This window comes from Triturus cristatus, chromosome 2_1 (assembly GCF_964204655.1).
Source record: "Triturus cristatus chromosome 2_1, aTriCri1.1, whole genome shotgun sequence".
NCBI lineage: Eukaryota > Metazoa > Chordata > Amphibia > Caudata > Salamandridae > Triturus > Triturus cristatus.
In genome coordinates, this window is record NC_140581.1 from 263224916 (window position 1) to 263250253 (window position 25338).

Genomic DNA, 25338 nt, shown 5'->3' on the forward strand with positions numbered 1-25338 from the left:
GTGTCGGAGTTCCTCAGGGCTCTGTCCTGAGCCCAACTCTATTTAATATCTTCATGACCCCTCTGGCGGCCCTGGCGGAGTCTTTCGGGGCCCAGATCGTTTCTTACGCCGATGACACCCAGCTCCTCTTCACCTGTGAGAGGGGTGCGGACTTCGATGGAGGTAGGATCCAGGGTTGCCTTGAGGCTGTGTTTCAGTGGTTCCATCATAACAGCCTCAAGTGCAACTCGGATAAATCCGAGGTCCTCTTTTTTGGGTGCAGCTCGGACCCGGACTGGAAAGTGTGGTGGCCTGAGAACATGTTTCCACCAGCAAGTTCGTCCCAGGTAGCTAAAAACCTTGGGATTAAGATCGACAATGGCCTCACACTACGCTCGCAGGTAATCGGTCTCACAGGCACCTGCTTTGGCTTACTCCGGATGCTTCGCAAGTTCCTTCCCTTGTTATCGGAGGAACATAGGAAGATAACGGTGCAGGCGATGATAGGCTCGAGAATAGACTATTCCAACGTCCTCTATCTCGGCCTGCCAGAATACCTGCTTCAACGATTACAGGTTGTTCAGAATTCGGCAGCACGTGCTATTTTTGGACTATCTCGCCGTGCCAGAGCCTCGGGCCTTTTGGAGGCTCTGCACTGGCTTCCTGTCCGGAAGCGGATAGTTTTTAAAACTCTCACCCTGGCACACAAAGCCTTGCACACATCTGGAGCAAAATATCTTCAGAAAAGGCTGTCCTTTTACCGTCCTGCCAGATCGCTTAGGTCTGAAGCCTTGTTTCTTGCTGCAGTGCCCCGCGTGAAGAGAGCTCGCATCGGTGGCCGCTCCTTTAAATTATTAGCGCCTCAGCTGTGGAACAAATTGCCTGTGTCCCTGCGCAGCACCCCTAACTTGTTGGCCTTTAGGAAGGGGCTTAAAACTTGGCTTTTCACTTCTTAGTTTCAGGTCCTATCCGGTTTCTTCTTTTTCTGTTTTTGTTCATTTTTCCTGTTGTGTTTTGAGATTAGTGTGCAATTCAAAGCGTCGGGACACTCTTTCGAGTAGCCGCACGCTATACAAAAAACCTGTATAACATAACATAACATAACATAACATGAGCTGCGGTGCATGCGGTGAAGGACAGAAAAATAAGTCATTACTAATTAGCCTCTAGGATAAATAACCTACAACAAAAAACATATACCGCATGTGCAGAAAAGGTAATAAACAGTCTAGAACATTTAAGCCAAACTACATGACATTCCTCTTTTTTTTTTTTTGCCAACTCCTTGACCCCACGAATAGTTAACATCTATTTCCCGGTATAGTCAATAGAGTCCAAGTACTCCTTAGCTTTGATTTCAGAGCTAAAGAATAGAGTTTTACCCTCAGATAACACCTTAAGCTGTGCCGGGTTAATCAAAAAGGCTTGTATTTTCTTATCTTGAAAAGGCTTGATCATCTCCCTTAATCTCCATCTTCGCTCAACTGTCGAATGACAGTAATCCGGACGAACAAAAAACGAAATACCTTCGCCGGCTCTTCTCGCATCCGGTCTTGCTTTTTCGGCGATAGACTGTCTCAAGATAAAGTTTCCAAAGTACACCAGTATCGCTCTGGGTTTGTCACCCCCTCTAACATTTTTCCGTACTTTAAAGGGTGTACGATGGACACGCTGAATCTCGGTGGAGAGTTCTGGAAAAGCCTGCTCAAAGAGCTTGATGATATAGGCCTTTATGTCGAGACCCTCCACCCCCTCCGGGACCCCCAGATTATTTTGGCGAAGCCTGTTTTCCAACTGTTCTGTTTTCCACTGGAGGTCCACCACCTGGGCACATTGAGCATTAACCTTAGACACAGAATCAGCTGCTTCAGCCTCCATTGTTACTATTCTCTCCTCCAAGTTTGAGACTCTATCCCCGGTGTTAGCACAAGCCTTAGATAATTTCCTCACAACACCCTGCATCTTCCTCATTGCTGCCTGGGCCTTGTGATTGTCCTGGTGTGTCTCCTCTCTATGTGCGATGATTTCTTTATGGATCGTCTCCAATAATGAAAGATTGGTATGATTGACGCCGGGATCTTCCTGAAGAAGAGGAAGAGTGGGAGGTTGATTAACACTGATATCACTGCGGCTCTGAGTTTTATATCTTATAGCCATAGGAGGTCTGGTTACTGTTACTGGGGCATCCGCTTCTAGATTACTATCTGAGCCGTCCTCAGACTCTGGATCAGAGCTATCTTCGCCCTCTTCTGACCAACCGGCCCCCTCCGAAGTCGAAAAGAAGCACTCACTTGGGACTTTCTCCTTTTCACCACAAGGACCTCCCATTTCAGAATCCGACTCGGTTCTAAGAAAGCCCATATCAGAGGTATCCTCTGATCGTGTAGCTCGTATTTCCCCATTGTCAGCTGTATTGTCAGCTATATTGGCTTCCAACCTCGGTTTGCTTGAATCTAACCTCATTAAGTTTTGAGGCATCTGATCCGCTTCTGCCCGAGAAACAGTTTTTGAAACCACTTTCTCTGCTATCTTAATCTGGGGGTACAGTTCAGCAGGCATGATACTATCGTCCTCCTGGCTTATTACTGGCTCTTTGCTATAGTCTGCTTTTGAGCCCCCCATCGGACCGCTATCCTTCGATGCGATAGTGTTAGCCTCCATCAACTCGGCCGTAAGTGCCGCGGCCTCCATTTCCCCCGCCTTCTCCTTCTCCTTACCAGCTATCAGAAAAATATCCGCAATTGAAGTGGGAGCCTGGCGAGTTTTCATCGTGCCTTTTCTTCCTCTTTCCGTTGAGAGCCCGTTTGCTTCGGCCTCGGTACCGCCTTCCTCCCGAAGCGCTTTCTTCCTTTGGGACATTATTTTCTGGCCGGCCGCGATTTTTAGAGCCATCCTGCTCTCGGCGGTCTCCTCCACTCCGTTCCGCTCGATTCCGCTCCGTCTCCTCCGTCTCCTCCGAGTCTGGTCTGTTCCGGCTAAGCTCCACCTCCCCGTTCGTCCGCGAGGCTTCCACCGAACCAACAACGCTGTGCACTCCACCTCAGCCTCTGTCAACCGGCAAAAGGTATTTCGTACTGTCGAAACTATGAATATCAGCAGCATCTTCTGTTCTCATATATCAAAGGAAATTCGCATGCCATCTCCCTTCCGTGCACACTTAAACTTCCATCGATTTAATCATCCTGCTCTCTGCCTTCACCGCGACACTGCACCGGCCGTTTACACAGCCGCCATCTTCACCATTCTTGTAATGTTAGTAATAATGCTTCATTATCTTCTACTGATAATTGCAGTTCATGCATTTTACACAAGAATCCAATTGCTTCAATAAATGTTTGATGGGCCAATTTGCGAATTTCTTGTGTCTCCCTTTGGACATGCCTAAGGCAACCATAAAAGAGTAGATCTGCTGCCATGATTTTCTTGGAGTAGTCAGAGTGGTCATGTTCTAAGTTTGCAGATGCCATCTGGTACCCTGTCAGGTTTAGGCGAGTAGATGTTGTACTGTGAGCTAGCCAGCAATTGGACATGTTCTAATGATATGTCAATCAATCAGGACATTTTAAAGTGCGGTACTCACCCGTGAGGGTCTCAAGGCACTGGGGGGTGGAGCAGCTCCGGTCAGTCAAAGATCCAGATCTTGAGGGTCTTCCTGAAGATGTGAAACATGGATGCACGTCTGATGTCTATCGGGAGCCCATTCCAGGACTTGTCCGTGATGTAGGAGAAGGTTCTTCCACCCGTTCTAGCTCTGCAGATGCACAGGGGTTCGGCGAGGGCGAATCAGAAGATCTGAGGTTTCTCTTGGGTACGTGGAAAGAGATTCTGTCATTCAGATATTGGGGTCCGGTGTTGTGGGGTCATTTGTAGGTGTGGGTGAGTATCTTGAAAGTTACTCTTTTCTCGACGGTGGAGTGTGTTGAAGCAGGGAGAGGCAACGTTGCTGACCTGTCAGGTCATGGAGAGGGAGGAGTCGAGTATGATGCCGAGGCTCTGGGCATGGTCCCTGGGGATGGGTGGGCTGCAGAGGGCGGTTGGCCACCAGGTGTTGTCCCATGCAGTGGGGGAGGGTCTGAGGACGAGGACCTCTGTCTTCTCCGAGTTGAGCTACAAGCAGCTGCTGTTCATCCAGGATGCAACATCCTTCATTCCTTCCTGGAAGTTGAGTCTGGTGGTGATGGGGTCCTTGGTGATGGAGAGGATAAGCTGGGTGTCATCGGTGTAGGATACTATGCTGAGTCTGTGATGTCTGACGATGGCGGCGTGGGGGGCCATGTAGATGTTGAAGAGCGTTGGGTTGAGTGATGATCCTTGGGGTCTCGCAGCTTCAGAGAGGAAGGGTGGAAGTCTGATTATTTGGGTTCTGCTGGTGAGGAAGGAGCAGAGCAAGTCGAGGACGGTTCCCTGTATGCCAGCGTTGTGGAGTCTGGCGGTGAGTGTGCAGTGGGAGACTGTGTCAAAGGCTGCGGAGTGGTCAAGTAGGGTCAAGGCCGCAGTGTGTCCTTGGTCAAGGAGGGTGCAGATGTCATCTGTAGAGGCAAGTAGAGTGGTCTCATTGCTGTGGTAGCGTTGGAATCCGGATTGGGAGGGGTAGAGGATGGAGTTCTCTTCAATGAATTTCGTTAGTTGGGCATTGACTGTCTTCTCGGTGACTTTGGCCGTGAAGGGCAGAAGTGAGATGGGTCTGTAGTTCTTGAGGTCCGTAGGATCTGCTGAGGGTTTCTTGAGTAGGGGTCTGACTTCTGTAGGTTTCCAATCATCAGGCAAAGTGCCAGTTTCGAGGTGGCATAGATGGTGCGTCGTAGTTGTGATGCGATGGCGGCGGCGGCTCTGTGGATGATGTGTGGAGGCAGGAGTCCATGGGGGCTCCTGAGTGAATGCCTTTCATGGTTAATGTGGTATCTTCGGTGGTGACTGGTGTCCAGGAGGAGATGGTGGTCTGGCTGACGTTGCTGGAGGAGGGAGTAGTTTCAGAGTCAGGTGGACAGGTGAACTCAGTCCCGATATTTGATGCATATGTTGTCCAAACACACAGTCTTACTTTATTTGTAAGAACCACATGAAATTGTACCACCAAAGGTATAGGTCAGGTCCTTATTTAATAGGTATCCTGAGTCGTTCGTATGTGTACCAAAAGCCCCAAGTCACCTTATATGTAGATATCAATGGAGTTAGGGAATAATCCTCCCCAGAGAAACCACTATTGTTGTATGTAGGTTGTTCAAGCTTGAACCTTCAAAAAGATCATCCACTAAAGATTTCCATTCTCTGAATTCTGTTTAATAAAATGCAAATGCAATACCATTGGTCATCCCACTAAATTGCAGACATGCAGTAACACAGATATTACAACAAGTGCTTCATATTATTGGAGGAGATGTTACCCATGAAGCATATAAAACAGAGGTAGTCTATTCATGGGCCACTTTTCCTGCACCAGATGCCAAGACTAGAGTATTCCATACATATTCAGAAGCACCCATTCTAGGCCAAAACAAAGCCTATGAAGATTTAGAAATAGCATTGACATTTCAGGGACAGGCAAGTTGGTTCCAAGGCACCCTACCACATCCATTAGCAAATCTACTACTTGGTCACCTCAGCAATGACAGAGCAACATGGCCAGTCTTAACCGGATACACTCCATATCCACAGATAGGAGCTTTGATAGTAGTAGAGCTTTGTATACTTTTCACAGGTCTAGTTGGACTGTATACACGTTTAACACAATTAATCATGTAACAATAATAACAAACCCAGTGAGGGATTTTCAAGCTGCACAGCTGCATTTAGCAATACCTGCCATTAGTCCAGTTACTATTAATGCAATAATGGGTAAGGCTCCCACCAGAAATTCTGTTCTGGATTGCCCAAAAAAGAAATTAGCTTAAAGCAGTGTTTCCACATGTGGGACCCAAAGATAAACATTTAATTCTTATAATGTAACTACCTTTGAGGATGGTTGCCCTGGTAGATGAATATGTCACTTGTGGCACAGTTATTGCTGCAATACCTACCATCACACATGGTACACCATTCAAAGTTGTTTTGCCTGAAGTGCTAAAGCAGATTCAAAATGAATATGGGGGGGGCCCTGCCCTGGATTTGAGGATGAAACATATTGGCTACAATGCCAAAGTAGCCTCAACAATTTTAAGCATTATTGAAGTAGAAGCAACAGCTTTAGTAGTACAGCAATGTCTCATGCAGGTTCTGTTGCTGGATCAGGAGTGCGAACTACCAAAAATTATTGTTGAAACCCTGTACATTTATAGATCAAGACAAATTGGGAGCCATACCTAATAAACCACAACTGAAGAGTAATTCTGATAAGGGTAACTCTAAACAATGCTGGAATAAACAAAACAAAAATAAAGAAAGATAGTGTCACAGGGTGGAGCTCCACAGCTGGAGTCATCTGAAACTTTTTACAATTTGCGTAGCTGTGAAACACTTAAACAGCCTGATAGGTATCAGTATCCTGATACATGTCCTTCTCAGTCTTTTTAGGAAACATCCAAAACAAAATTGGAGAGAGGAGGACAATCAGAGCACAGATCAGAAGCAATATGTCTGTAGATGTGACATTTGTCAACAGACCAAAAGCTTAGAACACAACACGTCCACTGCACACACCTCTCCTAGTTCCAAGCAAGCCATTGACTTTTGTGCATCTCAATCACTGCAGGTTATTACACTTTGATGACTCCTTTAAATATATCCTGTTAGTAGTGGATTTGTGTTCTAGATTCCTATGGGTAAGGCCACAACAATCGGCTGATGCTCGAACTGTTATAAAATATCTGCAAGTCTTTATTGGGACATACGCAGTTGCTACATTCCACTCTGGCCAGGGACCAGCGTTTGCGTCTAGGGCTTATCGGAATACAATAGGCACCCAGGGTGTGGCTGTGCATTGTTGCTCCCTATATCATCCTGAGGGAAATTCTATAGTGGAGAGGAAAAACTTGACTTAATGCAGTCTGTTACAGCTAGAGTATTATGTTCAGGTCGCAGTTGGATCCCTCATCTGTATATAGTACAGTGAGCTTTAAGTAATATGCCTAGAAGATCCTTTTTTGGTGTCTAGATGTGTGTCCCAGACCTTGATAATCCTTGTACAGTGGCAGCCGATATGCCAATCGATATCAATGAACATTTGGCCATCTTACAGGAATTGAAAGACTTCTGAGATGACCATTTGTATGAACACGTGAAGTGTTCTGCCAATGGAGAATTGAAGGTGCAACCAGAAACTCCTATCTGGATTCTAAAGATTGGGTATCTAGTTAGAGAGAAGATTGTTGACAGAAAGTAATTTGGCTTAGCATACAGAGCACTGGTGCCAGTCCTGGCAGTTGAAGGTACCAGAATAACACTTTTGCCACCCCTTGCTGGTTGTCAACACAAAAGATTTGTTTCCAAAGATCCCTTAAAACTGCACCATGTGGCCAATCCTACACAGTAGGCCACAAGGGCTCCTGGGTAGTTACCTCCCTCCTCTCACTACCATAGAAAAAAATCCCTTTTCGATCCTTAAAATCATACTGAGATTTCTATTTCCCAGCAGGGGATAGCAGACACTGAAGTTTTGCTTCTTCTAGTTACAACTACCAACACAGAGGCAGATCCTTCTCCCACCGCGCTGCCAAGACCTGGAACACCCTCCCCCTCAACCTACGACAAACAGAAGACCTTCTAACCTTCAGGAGATGACTCAAGACCTGGCTGTTCGACCAGTAGCAACTGTGTTGTAATCTTGTGTCTGCTCGTGACCCGCAGCATCGTGGACGTGATGCGGTCACGATTGGAATGTACGGGTGAGAGATCGTTTTCTGTGGACCGGGGAGAGAGACGGGGAAAAATGTTGGTGCTGTCTTCACTTGTCTCATTCCAATGAACTAGAAGAAATTTACTCGGCACTGAAGCTTCTTTGGAATTTAACACTGGCGACGAGTTGACTTAACCTGATTGGGGACAGGTACCTCTGCACCAACTCCCCTTTTGAACGACCGATCAAACAACGGACAAAACATACGAACTACGACCAACGCGACCTAGCTACTTATGGATCAATTGCTTTGCTGAACATCCTGTGAGTCGATTTAATATTACATTTCATTTTTTGACTTTAAAACTGTTGCGGATACACTCACATTCAACGGCTGCTTCTCAAACCTAGTCTCGTGCCTCTGTCTCGAGCTCCCGTCTCGCGCTCCACTTTACGAGCATACGCCCCCTCATCTACGTCGTCAGCTAGTGTCGTCGTTCCTTGGTCACTGAAACGCACGTCTTCATGTTGAACCCACGCAACGTGCAACCATTTTGAAATTCATACAGCCTGTAGGAAGAAACACTAGCGCTGCACGAAAATAGATATAACAGAAGAAATATTTACCGGCGCTGCACAAGTTTCAAAACGAAGGACATAAATTACATGGTGAGATTAATATAATTATTTTTTTTGTGGGAATTCTATTTTTTCTGCTAACTCTTCAAGGGACTGCAATAACTTGCTGAAATTCAACCAAAGTACATCAGACATAGTACATTGTATTTTCTACAACATTTAACCACATTATTTCAACTAGCCATTGCTACTACTTCTTGGAACATTGGACTTGAATCTATTCCATCATGGCCAATACTTCCAGCATGTCTCAACCACCACCTTTTCTGTCTGAAGAAGGTGACCCTATTCTTCCTTGGAAAAGGTGGAGGAACTTGTTTGACTCCTATATTGTGGCAATTGGTGGAGAGAAGTTTTCAGCTGTGAGGAAGCAAGCCATCCTCCTACATAATCTAGGTGTGGAGGGAAGAAACGTTTATGACAGCATGGACACCATACCTGTGGGTGGCGGGGATGGTGAACCAGCTGATGTATTTGAAATGTCCATGACTATGCTCGAGGAATATTTTGGCCCTTGGATTAACGTTGTGTTAGAGCGCCATAAATTTTTCACCAGGATACAAGGTCCTATAGAACGAGTTAAGAGTTATATTGCGGCTCTCAAAATTCTAGCTCGAACATGTGAGTTTGGCGAACTCACAGAGTCTCTCATTAGAGATCAACTTGTGAGATGTACCAACAGCACAAGAGTCCAAGGGAAATTATTGTCTAAAAATCCGTCGTTGTCAGAAGCGATTGCCATTGTAGAGGGTTTAGAAAATACCTCTACCTGGGTGGAAGAAATGAAAAAGGATTGAGGAGAAAAGAAAGAAATCAAAGAGAATGTTCATGTCTTAAGTGACAAGCCTGCTCAAGAGAGTAGTGATAGTATTGCCAAAGTTGCCTCCACTGACAAACAAAAAAACTCTGATAAGGATGTGCGGTCACGCTACCCCATAAAAGTGACAACTGGTAAGATAGAACATGGTGGTCGTTCTACCATGTATAACAGCAATGGTGATAAAACCTCTGGAGAAGTCTCTAAACCAAAATGTTTCAGGTGTGGCAGTCTTACACACTATTCTAATTATCCTCATTGTTTCGCCAAAGACTCTATTTGCAACAAGTGTGGCATTAAAGGACATTATGCCAGAGTTTGCAGATCGTCGGTCAGGTCAAAGTATCCGGAAAAGGGTACTGAAACAGTACGAACAATTATTCTCAACATTGAGGATGATGGGAATGAAGTTGACAATGGAAAAGTAGTTATGCCAGAATGTGACATCCTGGTTGATGGATTTAACTTTGTAGTTTTAGCTGATTCTGGGTCGCCCTTCACAATGGTGGGGAACAAGCAATGGGATGAGGTTGTTGGCCTTGACAACATGTCACTATTACCACCAGATATAAATCCAGTAAGTTATGGTGGTAGCAAAATAAATGTGCTAGGATATGTAGCGGCTAACATCCAGTTCAAGGACAGACAAACATTAGGTAAAGTTTACATAGCTGAGAGAGGAGATAACCTCCTAGGATGGAGACATCAGCGTGATTTGGGCATTATGCTTAATGCCAGTGCTATTGATCCAAGAGATCAAGTTAAGTTAGTGGATGTTGCAGGAAATGGTCATGTTGTTAATTATTTTGACAAATTTCCTGAAGTTTTCACCGATTCCCTTGGGTGCCTCAAAGGTTTTGAGCACAAAATAATTCTGAAAGACAGAGCTGTACCTTGTGTACAAAAAGTCAGGAGGGTGCCGAATATGATGTTGGCACCACTAGAGTCGGAACTCAAAAGGCTTCTAGATTTGGGTGTCATTGAAGAGATTGAAGGTTCCGAATGGTTGGCCCTGATTGTTTTAGCCCCCAAGGATGGTGGAACGAGTGTCAGGATGTGTGTGGACTTGAGAGGACTTAATGAATAGATATGGGTGGATCGTCAGCCTCTACCTAACATCTCAAAATCTCTTAGCATGCTTAAAGGTGCACAAGTTTTCAGTGTGCTAGACTTATCCTCTGCGTATCACCAGATTCCTCTCCACAGAGATTCTAAACATCTGACGTCTTTTGTTACACCTCTGGGTGCATATCGGTTTATAAGGGTGCCTTTTGGTTTGGCATCAACTGCGGCATGTTTTCAGAGGGTAATGAAGCTTGTTTTAAAAGGGATATCAAATATCATGTTTTTCCAAGATGATATCTTGGTTTATGGGAAGAATGAGCAAAAACATAATTCCACCTTGTTGTGTGTGTTACTAAGACTAAAGGACAAGGGTCTCACCTTAAAAAAACAGAAATGCCGTTTGGGGCTGAAATCAGTTACGTATTTGGGTCATGTAATCTCCGGTGAGGGTATTCAACCCAAAATGGAACTTGCGGAAAGTATTCTGAATGCTCCGGCTCCCAAAGATAAGGATCAGGACAGATCATTTTTGGGTTTAGCTGAGTTTTACTCTAAATTTGTAAAAGGGTTTGCTAGTGTGTCTGAGCCCATTAGAGTTTTACTTAAAAAAGGGACACATTTTGATTGGTCACAAGGATGTGAAGAAGCATTTACTGTGATTAAAAGAGAGATTGGGAAGTTATCCACTTTGGGGCATTTTGATGTCCACCGTAAGACTATTCTTACTACTGATGCTAGCTTTAAAGGTTTGGGGGCGGTTCTTTCGCAAGTAGTGGAAGGGGAAGAGAAAACTATTGCTTTTGCTTCTAGAGCTCTTAGAGAAGCAGAAGTGAACTATTCATGCATAGAGAGAGAAGCTCTGAGTGTGTTTTGGGCTGTGCATCATTTTAGGTTTTATCTTTGGGGCATACCTTTTCTGGTTAAAACGGATCATCGTCCGTTGGTCCAGATATTTTCATGTCACCGCAGTGAACAGTTGACACCCAGGCTGAAGCGTTGGAGTGAAGGTCTCCAGGAGTTTAATTTTCTGGTGCAATATATACCTGGAAACATGAATAAGTCTGCGGACTGTCTCTCACGGTTACCTGTTGACTATGATATGAATTATATCAAAGATCAGAGTGAGGTTGAAACTAGAAATGTTTGCTGGATGTCTAAGCCTTCCTTGTCTAGTAAAGAATGGTCAGATGAAGTAGGTAGGGATGGGGTCCTTTCTTCTCTCAAGATGTGGTTAAGAGAAGGGTGGCCTGATTATAAGACGTTGGACCAGGAGATGAAATCTTATTGGCCGGTAAGAGAGGAGTTATCATTTTATAATGGGAATGTCATGAGAGGTGACAGAGTGATTCCTCCTCTTAATTTCAGGAACAGGTTAATTAACATTGCTCATGAGGGACATCTTGGCAGGAGCCTTACCAAGGCTAGGGTGAGAGAAAGATATTGGTGGCCTAATATGGATCACATGACTGAGGACATTGTTAAAAATTGCATGTCGTGTGATGCAATTGATAAGTCCCGTGTCACTAATGTTGCCCCACTATCTCCGGTGAAAACTCCTGATATTGTGTGGACCAAGCTTGGATTGGATATTGCAGGTCCATTTGAACTCTTACCTTCTAATGAACGTTTTGTCATTTTGTTAATAGACTACACCTCGAAATGGGTAGTCACAAAATGTGTTTCTTCTGTGTGCACGAGGGTTGTGATTGAATTGCTCAAGGATGTTTTTACTTTGGAAGGGGTGCCCACATTTTTAGTAATGGACAATGGAATGCAATTTGTTTCTCATGAAATTTGTGAGTTTTTGAAAGATCACAACATCGTTCACCAGAAAACTGCGCTGTACTCACCGCAGAGTAATGGATTGGCTGAGAGGATGAATAGAGTGGTCAAGAGTTGTGCCCAGCGTGCTCTTGAGTGTAAAGTTTCCTTCAGTGGTGTGTTGAGAGACACTTGGTGGGCACATCGTACCGCTCCCAACATGATCACTCATATTTCACCATTTGAAGCGCTGAGAGGTAGGAAGGCTGTTTCCAAATTAAATCCTATGTGGTTGCCTGTCTGTTTAGATAATGGTATCTCAGTTGAAACCAAACGGGCCAGCATTTCTGGTTATCAACAGAGATATAAATTCAATTATGATTCGAGAATGTGTGTAAGAGAGAAGAAATGGCAGCTTGGTGACAGGGTCTTAGTTAAGAATCCCAATCATACTATGAAAGGCGGGACAGCTTTCTTGGGTCCTTTCACGATTGTTGCCATAAAAAAAAATGTGGTGAAAGTGGATTCAGGCCCTACTTGGAGTATGTCCAGACTTGTGAAGTTTATTGAGGAATCTCTGGGTTCTTCGCCATGTCTGAATTTCAAGCCTCAAGTGCCTGGGGACAATGTCAATATCAGGAGTCCTAGGAATAGGCACATTCCAGCAAGGTTCAACGATTTCGTTCTACAATGATATGGAACTTATGTGGTAAATTGTTTAGTCAATTAGCATTCTGATCATTGTTGTGGGAGGGTTTTCTTTATTTCCTTCTTTTCTCTCTTTCTCTTGGTCAATTCTGGGTGGGTCATTTTTGTCGCTATTGTTGTTGGGGCGTGTAGTATTTTTGTGTTTGGGTTTTAAATTCTTTCGTGGGAAGGGGATGTGTTGTAATCTTGTGTCTGCTGGTGACCCGCAGCATCGTGGACATGATGCGGTCACGATTGGAATGTACGGGTGGGAGATCGTTTTCTGTGGAGCGGGGAGAGAGACGGGGAAAAACATTGGTGCTGTCTTCACTTGTCTCATTCCAATAAAATAGAAGAAATTTACTCGGCACTGAAGCTTCTTTGGAATTTAACAAACAGCACCCCGCCTCTCCCCACCCTCAGCACCTTGAAACCCTTGCGGGTATGTAGTGCGCTTTACAAATTATTTGATTGATTGATTGATTGATTGACAGAACATGCACGGTATGTGAAGTTACAGTCTTCGACTACCACTCCTAGCAAAGCTGTTGTTTATTATTTTCCACCTTTGGAGGTATCTACCAGTTTACCCTGCCCCGCGAGGTTCCTGTTTTTACACAAACTGCCTCTGGCTATTTTCCCAAAGCAGATCAGTTTTCTTTGGAAGCATCAGATACATCATTGTATGGGACTCGTGTATGTTTTTTTTTTTGCTGAAACAGACTTACCTTGTTCCACCTTGGATTTATGTTTTGACTGCTATTTCATTTGTTTTCCTTTTTGTTTGGATTGGATATGCGACAGTATTCTTTGTGCTCCTAAATAGGCATTATCTCACAAAACGCTTTGCTGTTGAACTGTTAATTGAGTTATTGAAGCCCCATTCTTCATCACATAAAGTGTGAAGGTACCTGTCCCTTGTGAACATTTCTGTATTTCCCATCCTGGATGGCATTGTTTGGGATAAAGTCCCATTTGATATTTTTGATCGCACAGAGACCTTACTGATCCATTATTTTTTTTAAATCTCACTAATTGACATTCTAACTCGTGACAGCTTGTCTGATTGGGATGTAAAATCTGTTATTTCCATGCTTTCTGAGCTAGAATATTATACTGTATTTGAAAGTGAAAATAAGTATAGTGGAACAACAAATTATGATGAAATGTTCTGTTATCATCAATATGCATCCCATAATTTTCACAGAGTTAGTACTCCTTGTTCAACAATGGAACATTGCCAAACACAACTCGTGTTTAGCTCAAAAAGATACTTACAAAAGTTTACATGCTTTTCAGGTAACAAACCTATAGACCCAGTATCTTATTATTTTAAACTTTCCCGTTCCTTGGCAAAGAAAAATATGCTGACCGAAGTTAAATTAATTTATTTAGCTCACTGTATTTCCCAGTTGTTTTTACAGGGTTATGACTTTTGGAGAATCAATATTGATTTGAAATCTGTTTGGGGAACAAAAGATTGGCAGGTTTAGGACTCTGATGTTATGTTTTGAATTTGTCTGATACTGAGACAAAAGATTTTTCTGAGCAAAACAATACAACACACATTGTGTCTAGGCTTGACTAAAATAAAGGACATGAATACACAAAACATTCCCAGAATTGCACGTTTTGATAATTAGCTACAGTTTATACATTGCACACAAGAACGGCTTAACAACGTGACACAGAATGGTACATACAATTCTTGACATTCTGCTACAAATGGGTGGCTAGTGTGGCCATTGGCTACTTATTGTTATTATGCATGTTTCTTAAATGATGTGAAAGGTTTCAAAGCAAATATACCATACCAATGTTATGAGCCGATGCAACACTCAGGAGTTGGTACTGCATACAGTGTGGAAAAGTTATGCCAGCAATGATTACAACATTCTATTTAAGATGAGGTGAAAGAACACTTGTCTCTCCTGTATGTTGACATGGCTAACCAGATTTTTTGTTAGGTCCTAGAACACCACATCATAAATACTTTTTATGTAACATATATAATGAACTTTGGAAAGGTTCCCATCAAGAAGCTGCTAAACTCATACGTGAAACTGACAGAGCTAATTTTGAAAAGGCATTAGCTGCTGTGGATAACAGAATGACTACAATGTCATCAATGATTTATTCTCTAATTAGCAGAGTGGCGTCAGCAATTGACATCATGCAAAGTAACGTATCCCTCTTACAACATGAGCAAAGACAGCTTAGATCACTTATGCAATTAGGCTGGACATTACAGACTTTAAAAGCTGTATGAGTGCCATGGAAACAGATAAATGGGACCTCTTTATTTTCACCTTATGATCTACCATGTTTACAAAAAATAATAGTGAAAAAATACTCGACTTACATAATTCTAAGCATTGCACATTTAGAGAAATGTTTGATTATAGTGGCTGAAACACCATCTGCTGAATGGTTAATACACAGATTTATCTTGCTGTCAGTTTCCATGTTTCATTTTATGTCTTGCCTGAAACATTTTCAAATAGGCAGATATGAGGCGTTAGGGGAGAGATTTGTATATGAGACATGGATCCTACCTTTCGATTTCAGATGTAGGAATGGAGAAACTGAAGTATTTCCCACTGGAAACTAAGGTTGCCCATTCTATCATTTACAAGCAGGCCACCCTTTATTGTGTTTTTATGTGTCTATGGCCAACTAGGCATGTTATCTAAAAGGTGCCCCAGCTGCTTCATATTTCTTTTAAATGGAAGTTAATTGATGCTGAATGACCAAAGTTGTTGTGTAATGAAACCAGGAGTACCCCGTATGGTGATGGTTTCCAAGGTAGTGACTTGCTGTAACAACGTTTTATTTCCACCTGTGCATACAGTCAGAGACCTGACAGTTTAGGCTTCAATAGATATTTGTAATGTGAACTTTGATATGTTGAGCAGACTGAGAGTCTTAGTGTTCCAGTAGGAGGTTTCTTTAAAATCTGCTATGGAGACTTTTTTTTATCTCAAAGTAGTACGGTCTTCCTCTCAAATACATTCGCTAGTACGCACTAACCTTCCTCAACATTTTGGAGAAATGGTGCACTACATATTTAATGCATCTAATACTGTAGGAGCAGTACACCTTTTAAAAGCGATTGGGTCTGGCTTTTATAGTACATTCCAAACTGTCTTTGGAGTGATTCCATCATTTAATTTTAAACATTCCCTAGTTTCCAGAGTTGCTGGGGGCATACTGTTGGCACGTTTTCTAATTGTAGTATTTTGGTCCTATTTTTGCTGCTCCACGGTGGATTTTCCAGCTTTCAGCCAAAGGGTGATGGAACTGCCACACACGCTGCTGTGTTGTGAATGTATGTTGCAGTGTTTTGGCATGTCTTTGCTTGAAGAACTAAATGACAGCTGGTGTCTGTCCACTCAAATTGTATGGTTACATTGCGTTCAGCCTGCATTCTGCTGTCTACTGTGCACTTTCAAGGGTGCTCTGGATATATGCCTTAGTATGCAGCTGGTTAAATCTATGCATATGGATCTGCTGTTGTGTCTGCTAAGGATTCATTTTCATTGTTGTCCTATGCGATTGCAGTAGTACAGAATTCATGTTATGGGCTTTGGTTCCTGGATTCATGGATCCTGGCTCCTCCTTTGCAGATGCACTACTGGCTGCCACACCATAAGCGACTGCTGATTGGTTTGAATATGGCAATGTTTGTTCTTTTGAACTTGTGTGTCGGGCCTCAAAGGAAACATCATTTGTGGAAGCCGGTTCCTTCAGGCTTCCTAATGAGTCTCAGGACATGTGAAACATTCCTGGAGTTTTCTGGATTTTAAATCTGCAGTTTCTTATACTGCTTTATATGCTTTTATAACATTGCATGTTTTTAAATTGGCTTTTATTGCAATTTGGCTTTCATTTTTGTTCAATATTAACGTAAAATATTATACATTTGTATGATTTTTTGCTTACGTACAAATTAGGCTTAATTTTAGGATATGCCTTTAAAGTTAGTTTGAAGTGCTTGTCTTCCTCTAGCTGAGGAGTGGGTGTTGTGGGTTTCAGCAGGGCCCATACGACAAAGCTTCCATTTTACAAGTTTGTGTTTAAACTTGACATATTTTTGGACGGTGACTTTTAACATACTATGTACATGATAATGCACTCAGAAAGTGTTCTGCTTCCAACACACATTTCTTTGAAAGCATTTTATCACAACACTACGTTCTGTTGAAGGATAAATTACACTATTCACTCTGCCTTTGTATTTTATTGTCCATTTGGGGACAGCTGTGACTAGGTAAGACAAATATTAACATTGACAAAAGACTTCAGACACAGTGAGAATGGAACTGTTTTTGATGATATAAACTGATACTGAGCTTCAGCTCGTCAGAGGAGCACTTCCATGGATTTTCTTGGACACTAGCCAGTGACACATTGCTGACTTTCATCATTATCCTGAAAATGACGGCAGCCTGTTCTACACCAGACTGACTTCCTGTCTATCACACAGCCAGGTACATGGGGAGTTAAGCTGCTCCAAGAAATCTGGCAGAATGCACTTCTTACTATGCTCAGTAGGGTATAGTCAGTGTTAGGTAGGGTTATCATTATGGTATATAGTTAGATATTCATTTAATCACTGCAATGTAATTATGGTTGACTTATTCATTTTCTTCCCCATTATTCCAATGCTGGTATTAATCCATTGTTTCCTTCTACTGATAATTGCACTGTATTTTGCACTGGAATAGAATTGCTTCAATAAATGTTTTAAAGGCAAATTTATGTATTTCTTCGGGTCTGGTGGCTTAATGGACTAATGGGTCCACTGTAGGGTCCTGTGTTTGATCTCATGGTCAGAGGTTAAAATCCTGACGTGTCCACTCAGCCTCTCATCCTTCTGAGGTCAATAAAATAAGTACCATTGAGCTGAATAACAATAAACATCAATCAATCAATCAATACATTTGTAGAGCGCGCTACTCACCCGTGAGGGTCTCAAGGCGCTGGGGGTGAGGGGTGCTGCTACTGCTCAAAGAGCCAGGTCTTGAGTAACATCCTGAAGGTTAGTAGGTCTTCGGTCTGCCGCAGGAGGATAGGGAGGGTGTCCAGGTTTTGGCGGCGAGGTAGGAGAAAGATCTAACCACACATCTCATCCTGAGATCTGATTGGCTGTCAGCACTTCATCCAAGAAGTGTTGGCGGCCATCTTGGGACCAATATACATGATAGCACCTCATTAAAAAGAATTGCAGTTAATAGAAGGTTTTAAGACTTTAGTTACATTATACATCATTTGTTGATGGTACCATACTCATTTTAGGAATTGTGGTGTGTTCTATGGTGATTTTACCATGTGAAAAAGCCTTCTGCTGTGATATCATGAATCATGTTTGAGAGAAAACTATTTTCTCATGCTTTTCCCACAGAGGTTTGGAAGGTGATCTATAAGCTAAACTGAGAGCATATTTTCTGTAAATTCACATTATCTTTCTCAGTCACGTGAGAATGAAGTCTGACTTTCTCAGTAAAACATGTACATCCAACAAGGGCAGAGACTGTCAGTTGATTCCTTTGTGTTCTACTGCAGCTTCCCAGAGTGTTCTAAAGAACAACTAGAGCGCTAACAGTCCTACTTCTGACAAACGTATGGCACACCTTAAGCCATCTGGGTTGGAATAAAGTGGTAACTCTTAAAACATTTAATTTAAAAAGGAACAAAACGAGGGCGTTCATTTTGCCATAGAAAGTATGATTAGTGCTGCAGAAAGAAAAATTAGGGCACATTTTGAGTGACTTCTCAAATCCTCTTCTATTTCATTAAAAAATTCTGACATGCAGACTGAAACATGCACTTTCAATACCAGCAGCAGACTTCCCTGGTGGGCAGTAGCTTTACTACAGTGATCTAATAAGCAACTAGAGTGCTAACATTCTGAATTTATGGCAAATGTGTGACACATCTGAATGCCTTCTTGATGGAACCAAAGTAAAAAACTGAAAGTATTTCCTACTGAGGAGACTGTAGTAAATAAGGAAATTAGGAAACATCATAACAAATAAGTCTCCCAAAATGGCCACCAGAGACAAAAGAGCCCAAATGTTGCCCAAATATCACCCAGATGTAGCCCAAGTATAGCCCAATGACAGAATGTCCCAGAGTGTTCTAATGAACAACTAGAGCGCTAACAGTCTTACTTATGACAAAAGTATGGCACACCTGAAGCCATCTTGATTGGAATAAAGTGGTGACACTTAAAACATTCAATTTACAAAGGAACAAAATGAGGGGCTTCATTTTGCCATAGAAATTATGATTGGTGCTGTAGAAAGAAAAATTAGGGCACATTTTGACTTCTCAAACCCTCTTCTATTTCATTAAAAAAAAAAAATTCTGACATTCAGACTGAAACATGCACTTTGAATACCAGCAGCAGACTTCCCTGGTGAGCAGTAGCTTTACTACAGTGATCTAATGAGCAACTAGAGTGCTAACATTCAGAATTTATGGCAAATGTGTGACACATCTGAATGCCTTCTTGATGAAACCAAAGTAAAAAACTGAAAGTATTTCCTACTGAGGAGACTGCAGGAAATTAGGAAACGTCATAGCAAAATAAATCTCCAAGATGGCCACCAGAGACAAAAGAGCCCAAATGTAGCCCAAATATCACCCAGATGTAGCCCAAGTATAGCCCAATGACAGAATGTCCCAGAGTGTTCTTAAGAACAACTAGAGCGCTTACTGTCTTACTTATGACAAAAGTATGGCACACCTGAAGCCATCTTGATTGGAATTAACTGGTAACACTTAAAACATTTAATTTAAAAAGGAACACAATGAGGGGGTTTATTTTGCCATAGAAATTATGATTAGTGCCGAAGAAAGAAAAATCAGGGCACCTTTTGAGTGACTTCTCAAATCCTCTTCTATTTCATTAAAAAAATTCTGATATGCGGACTGAAACATGCACTTTTAATACCAGCAGCAGACTTCCGTGGTGAGCAGTAGCTTTACTACTGTGATCTAATGAGCAACTAGAGTGCTAACATTCCGAATTTATGGCAAATGTGTGACATATCTGAATACCTTCTTGTTGGAATCAAAGTAAAAAACTGAAAGCATTTCCTACTGAGTAGACTGCAGTAAATGAGGAAATTAGGAAACTTCATAACAAATAAATCTCCCAAGATGGCCACCAGAGACAAAAGAGCCCAAATGCAGCACAAATATCACCCAGATGTAGCCCACATGTAGCCCAATGACAGAAGTGTGCAAACACTTATTTTTTGTGTATTTGCAGTTTTATATAGTGCAGACTTGTCAGGTATTGGAGTGCTTTACATGAGCATTGGTTACATCACACAAGATCAAATTCATTTTGGTTGTAGACATGGGGAGATTAAATGATTTGACCAGAATCACAGAATGTTGAGCTGAAGCAGAAACTCCAACCTGGTTCCCCAGTTGCAAAGTCTGCAGCTCTGGAAGTAACACCACATCCTCTCCCCTAGGTGCAACATTTAATCAAGTGGTCAACTGGATAAAAAAACATAAAGATTACAAATAATTTAAAAGTTCTTTGTCGCTATTTGAAAACTCAGAAAATATGTCCTCATTTTAGTTTTTTAGAGCACTAACCATAATTTTGATGCAAATAAGACCCTCTCATATATGTAATTTCTAAAGGAAATACTCTAGGTATTACAGTTTTGATTACATCAAGATGACGTCAGGCGTTCCACACTTTTGTAATAAATATAGAATGTTAGCAATCTAGTTGTTCATTGGGATACTGTTGAGAGGCAGAGACCAGGGGCACGGACTCTGAAAATTGAAGGCAGGTAGGAGAGTGCAGATGCAACAATTTGACCACACTGGGCAGGCAGGAAGGGCAGTGGCAGCACAACAGACTATGGAGGGCAGTGGAAAGGGGGGAAGGGGCAACAAACCAACAATACAGGACTGGCAAGAGAGGCTGTGGCAATATAATAGACCATTGTGGGCAGAAGGAAGAGGCAGTGGTAGTACAACCATACATGCCAACAGACCCGTTACAGCCAGGAAACGTCCAATGTTTTTAAGCTCAAATGGTCTTTATTTGATCTGTCTCCTGTCTACAATCTCCTCTTTTTCAATGTATCTCAAAGGGGAAAATCAATACCCCAGTTTTTTTTCAAAATCTCCCTCTTACCAAGTTCAAAATGTTCGCAAGTATGGTACATTGGATCATGGTAGGCAGGAGGAATTGGGATAGGGACATGGACTCGGATAACAGAGGACAGGAGGGACATGGAGAGGTGCACCAAACTGACCCTACAGGGCAGGCATCAGGGTTTGCAGCAGCACAATACACTACACAGCGCATGCGGGACGGGAGTGCAGCACAACAATCAATAGAAAGCAATAGGGGGGGGACAGGACCATGCCCATGGACAACAGAGAACAGAGGGGAAAGAGGCAATGGTAGCTAGCTGACCATAATGGACAGACAGGAGAGAAAGCTGCAGCATAACAGACCATAAAGGGCAGGAGGGACGGATCAGGGGCATTACAATGGAACAGACAAGCCAGGAGGGAGGGAATAGGGGTCTGAACAGGGAAACAGAGGTTTGGGGGCAAGGGGGCAGGGCAGGAGCAGCACGATGACCATGGAGGTCAGGCAGGTTGGGCACTAGAAACAAGACACACCATGGAGAGCAACAATGAAACTATGATGGCATACACACAGACCATGGAGGGAAGGTGGGAGGGGGTCAGGGGCAGCTAGCTGACCACACAGGGAAGGTGGGAGGGGCCATGGCAGCACAGAAGACCATGCATGGCAAGCGGGAGGGTTAGTGGCAGCACAATGGCTATGATGGGCAAGAAGGAGGGTGCAGGGACATGCATAAAGGACCATGGAGGATAGAAGGGAGGGTCAGGACCTGGACACAGACAAGAGAGTTCAGGGGAAGGGGCCTCACAACAGACCGCACGGGACAGGCAGGAGGAGCAGTTGCAGCACAACAGACCAGGGAGAGCAGAAGGGTGTGGCAGTAAAATGAACCTTGGAGGAAAGGAGGAAGGGGATAGGGGCATGGCATGTGGGCAGGCAGGGTGGAGGTGGCAGGGACAGGTTACAGTCATCTGACAATGCTAGGCAGGTGGGAGGGGAGTGCAGCTCAACAGAACACTCAGAGTAGATAGGAGTGGCAGGTCCATGGAACATGGTGGGCAAAAAGGATGGAGCAGGGGCATGCACAAAGAGGGCAGGGGGAAGGAGAATAGGGGCAGCAAGCTAAGCACAGAGGCTAAGCAGGAGGTCAATGATGGGCCATAGAATTGGGCAATGGAGGGCAGGAGGAGTGGACTGGTACATCATGCTAAATGGAGGGCAGTGGCAGCACATCAGACCATGCATGGCAGGAGGGAGGAGGCTAGTCCGTGGATCCAGACAACAGAGGATAGGGAGGAGGTGGATGGGACAGCAAGCTAACTGTTCAGAGAAGGTGGGTATTAGGAACTTTATTGTTTTTAAAATGTGTGTCTGTGCGAACTACTTAAAACATGAACAAGTATGCAGCATAATCTCACTTTTATTCAGGAAGAAGAGGACGTTTGTGACTGTGACTCCGGGCTCACTTGGCAGAGACACCCCCTGACCCTCCACCCCCATCGCAAAATGTAATGCCCGTGAAAAGGGTAGGTGGACGCAGTGTTATATAGAACATAGTCCTAGGAGCACGATTGAAAATGAAAACTAGATATAGTATATGGTATAAACTATGCACCAAAAAGTGTGAAATAAGATGAACCGGGGCGTGAAATATAATATGCAATACATTGTGCGCAATGACAGATTCATTGGAGAGCGCGAGATAGCACAGGCACTAGCGTGTGCTATGCGATATGCGCCTTGGAGTGTAATATGCACAGGGCAGTGTTGTGTAACCTAACTAGTCTCTAAAGTTGTAATGTAAAATATGTGCTGGGGAGTGTAACGTTGCATATGCACTGTGACAAAGATATGGATCCCAGATTGTAATATGTATGGCATAGCACTGTGCGTTATAACATAGGCATCGAGGAAGGCACGTTAGATGGGGCAATATAACCCGTGTGAAGGCAAGTGTGGCATGACATATTCACGGGGTGGTGTTACAGTGCACATGGGCTAGAGAGTGTCATAGCATACGCACTAGCTGGTGAAATACAACACAGAGGTGTGAGGCACTCGGCGGGCACTGGTGGGTGTAACACAGCATTGGGCTCAGACAGGGGCACGCTGTGACTTTCAAGTGAGGTTTGTCTCCTTACCACAGAGTAAAATAAAAAGTATTACACATCCGGCGGTGGATGTGTGTTTTATTAACCGTGAGGGGGGTTTCTTGCATAGTTTGTTCGAATTTTTGTCGAATCCCCTTTGAATGGCTTGGTGTGCGTGTATATTAAATGTGCCCGTCAATAGCTACCCATGTTTGTATAAATAAACGCCAAGGGTGTCTACTTGGAGAGTACCCACTGGCGGGGGCACCGGGATTAGGCACGGTAGGGCATCAGACATGTCAGAGCTTCACTAGCGGTGTAAATACATTCCATGTGGATTCATTCTATGCATAGTCGCCTTTTAATGAATATCACGCAAATCGTCATGGTGATAGGTACATACGGTTTGTCCAGCATGTCCTAGGTGTTTCTATAAATATATATTTTTTTTAAATAATAAAAAACAAAGGCCGGCACCGGGGGATGGGGTCCCCGGGCCATAAGTGGCCTGAGGAGGGGGGCAACGCAGCCCCCTCCTAAAGAATTTCTTTTTTTTAAAAGGCCATGACCCCGGTGTTGGGGTCCTCGGGGCCGATTAAGGCCTTGGGAGGGCCAAATTTATTTTTATCAACAAGAAAAGTTAGGGTGCATGCCCTGGGGGATGGGGTCTCCAGGGCCAGTAAATTAGAAAAAGAAGGGGGGCCACATAGCCCTCCTTCTTAAAAAAATAAAATAAATAAAAGACCGGCATCGTGCCTGAGGCCACGCCCCCTCCTTTCAACACTCTGCAAACGCGCCCCCTGGCCAGTTGTAAGTTGGGGAATTAATTTCCCTTCAATACTGAGGGTCCCTGAGGGCCAACTAGCCCAACAGGTATCTCCAGTATGCGCCAGGGAGCTGCGTTGCAGACAGGTGTTCTGAGGCCACGCCCCTTTTTTCACCTCTATGCAACGCAGCTCTGTGGCACTTACTGGAGGTACCTGGTGGGCTAGTTTGACCCTAGGGACCCTTAGGATTCAAGGGGACTTAATCTTTCAACTTAGAACGGCCACAGGGCGCGTTTACACAGTGGTGAAGGGAGGGGACGGCGCCTGAGGTGACGTGTGCAAACACACCCTGTGGTGCATTTTAAGTTGGGGAAATAATTCCTTTTCAATCCTGAGGGACCCTGGGGGCCAACTAGCCCACCAGGTGCTTCCAGTAAGCGCCACTGCTCTGCGTTGCAGAGAGGTGGTGCAGGCTGTGCCCCTTTTTACACCTCTCTGCAATGGCGCTTACTGGACGTACCTAGTGGGCTATTTTGCCCCTAGGGATCCTCAGGATTCAAGGGGACTTAATCTCCCAACTTAAAAAATGGCCACTGGGTGTGTTTACACAGTGGGGAAGGGAGGGGACGGGGCCTGAGGTGACTTGTGCAAACACGCCCTATGGCGCGTTTTAAGTTGGGGAAATAATTCCCCTTCAATCCTGAGGGCCTCTGGGGGCTAACTAGCCCACCAGGTGCTTCCAGTAAGTGCCACTGAGCTGCATTGCAGAGAGGTGGTCCAGGCCGTGCCACTTTTAACACCTCTCTGCAACGCAGCTCTGTGGCACTTATGGAGGTACCTAGTGGGCTAGTTGGACCCTAGGGACCCTCAGGATTCAAATCAACTTAATCTCCCAACAAAAAACGGCCACAGGGCGTGTTTACACAGTGGTGAAGGGAGGGGACGGGGCCTGAGTTAACGTGTGCAAACAAGCCCTGTGGTGCGTTTTAAGTTGGGGAAATAATTCCCCTTCAATCCTGAGGGATCTTGGGGGCCAACTAGCCCACCAGGTGCTTCCAGTAAGCGCCACTGCGCTGCGTTGCAGAGAGGTGGTCTACGCCGTGCCCCTTTTTACATCTCTCTGCAATGCAGCTCTGTGGTGCCTACTGGAGGTACCTAGTGGTCTAGTTGGACCCTAGGGACCCTCAGGATTCAAGGGGACTTAATCTCCCAACTTAAAACGGCCACAGGGCGTGTTTACACAGTGGGGAAGTGAGGGGATGGGGCCTGAGGTGACGTGTGCAAACACACCCTGTGGCGTGTTTTAAGAGGTAGTTTTAATCCCCTGCCCTATTATATACCAGGGGCTTACAGAGGAGGTCATGCTGATCACAGGGGGACCCCAACGCATAGTGTTCCCTAGTGTACGTAGGTGTTTTCACTGTATTCTGAGTGTCTTTTAACATAGCACTTCCTCTAGGACTGGTTAGTTAGACTCAGTTACCACCAGTATCTGTCAGAAAAAGTTGAGGGTACAGGATGATTTTGCAACAAGGCTTCTTTCTGCTCTTCTGTTTGTTCTTTCTGCACGTTATCCTTCTTCCTGCACTTTTCTTCGTCTTTGAGGACTTCTGTTGCTTCTTTCTGCA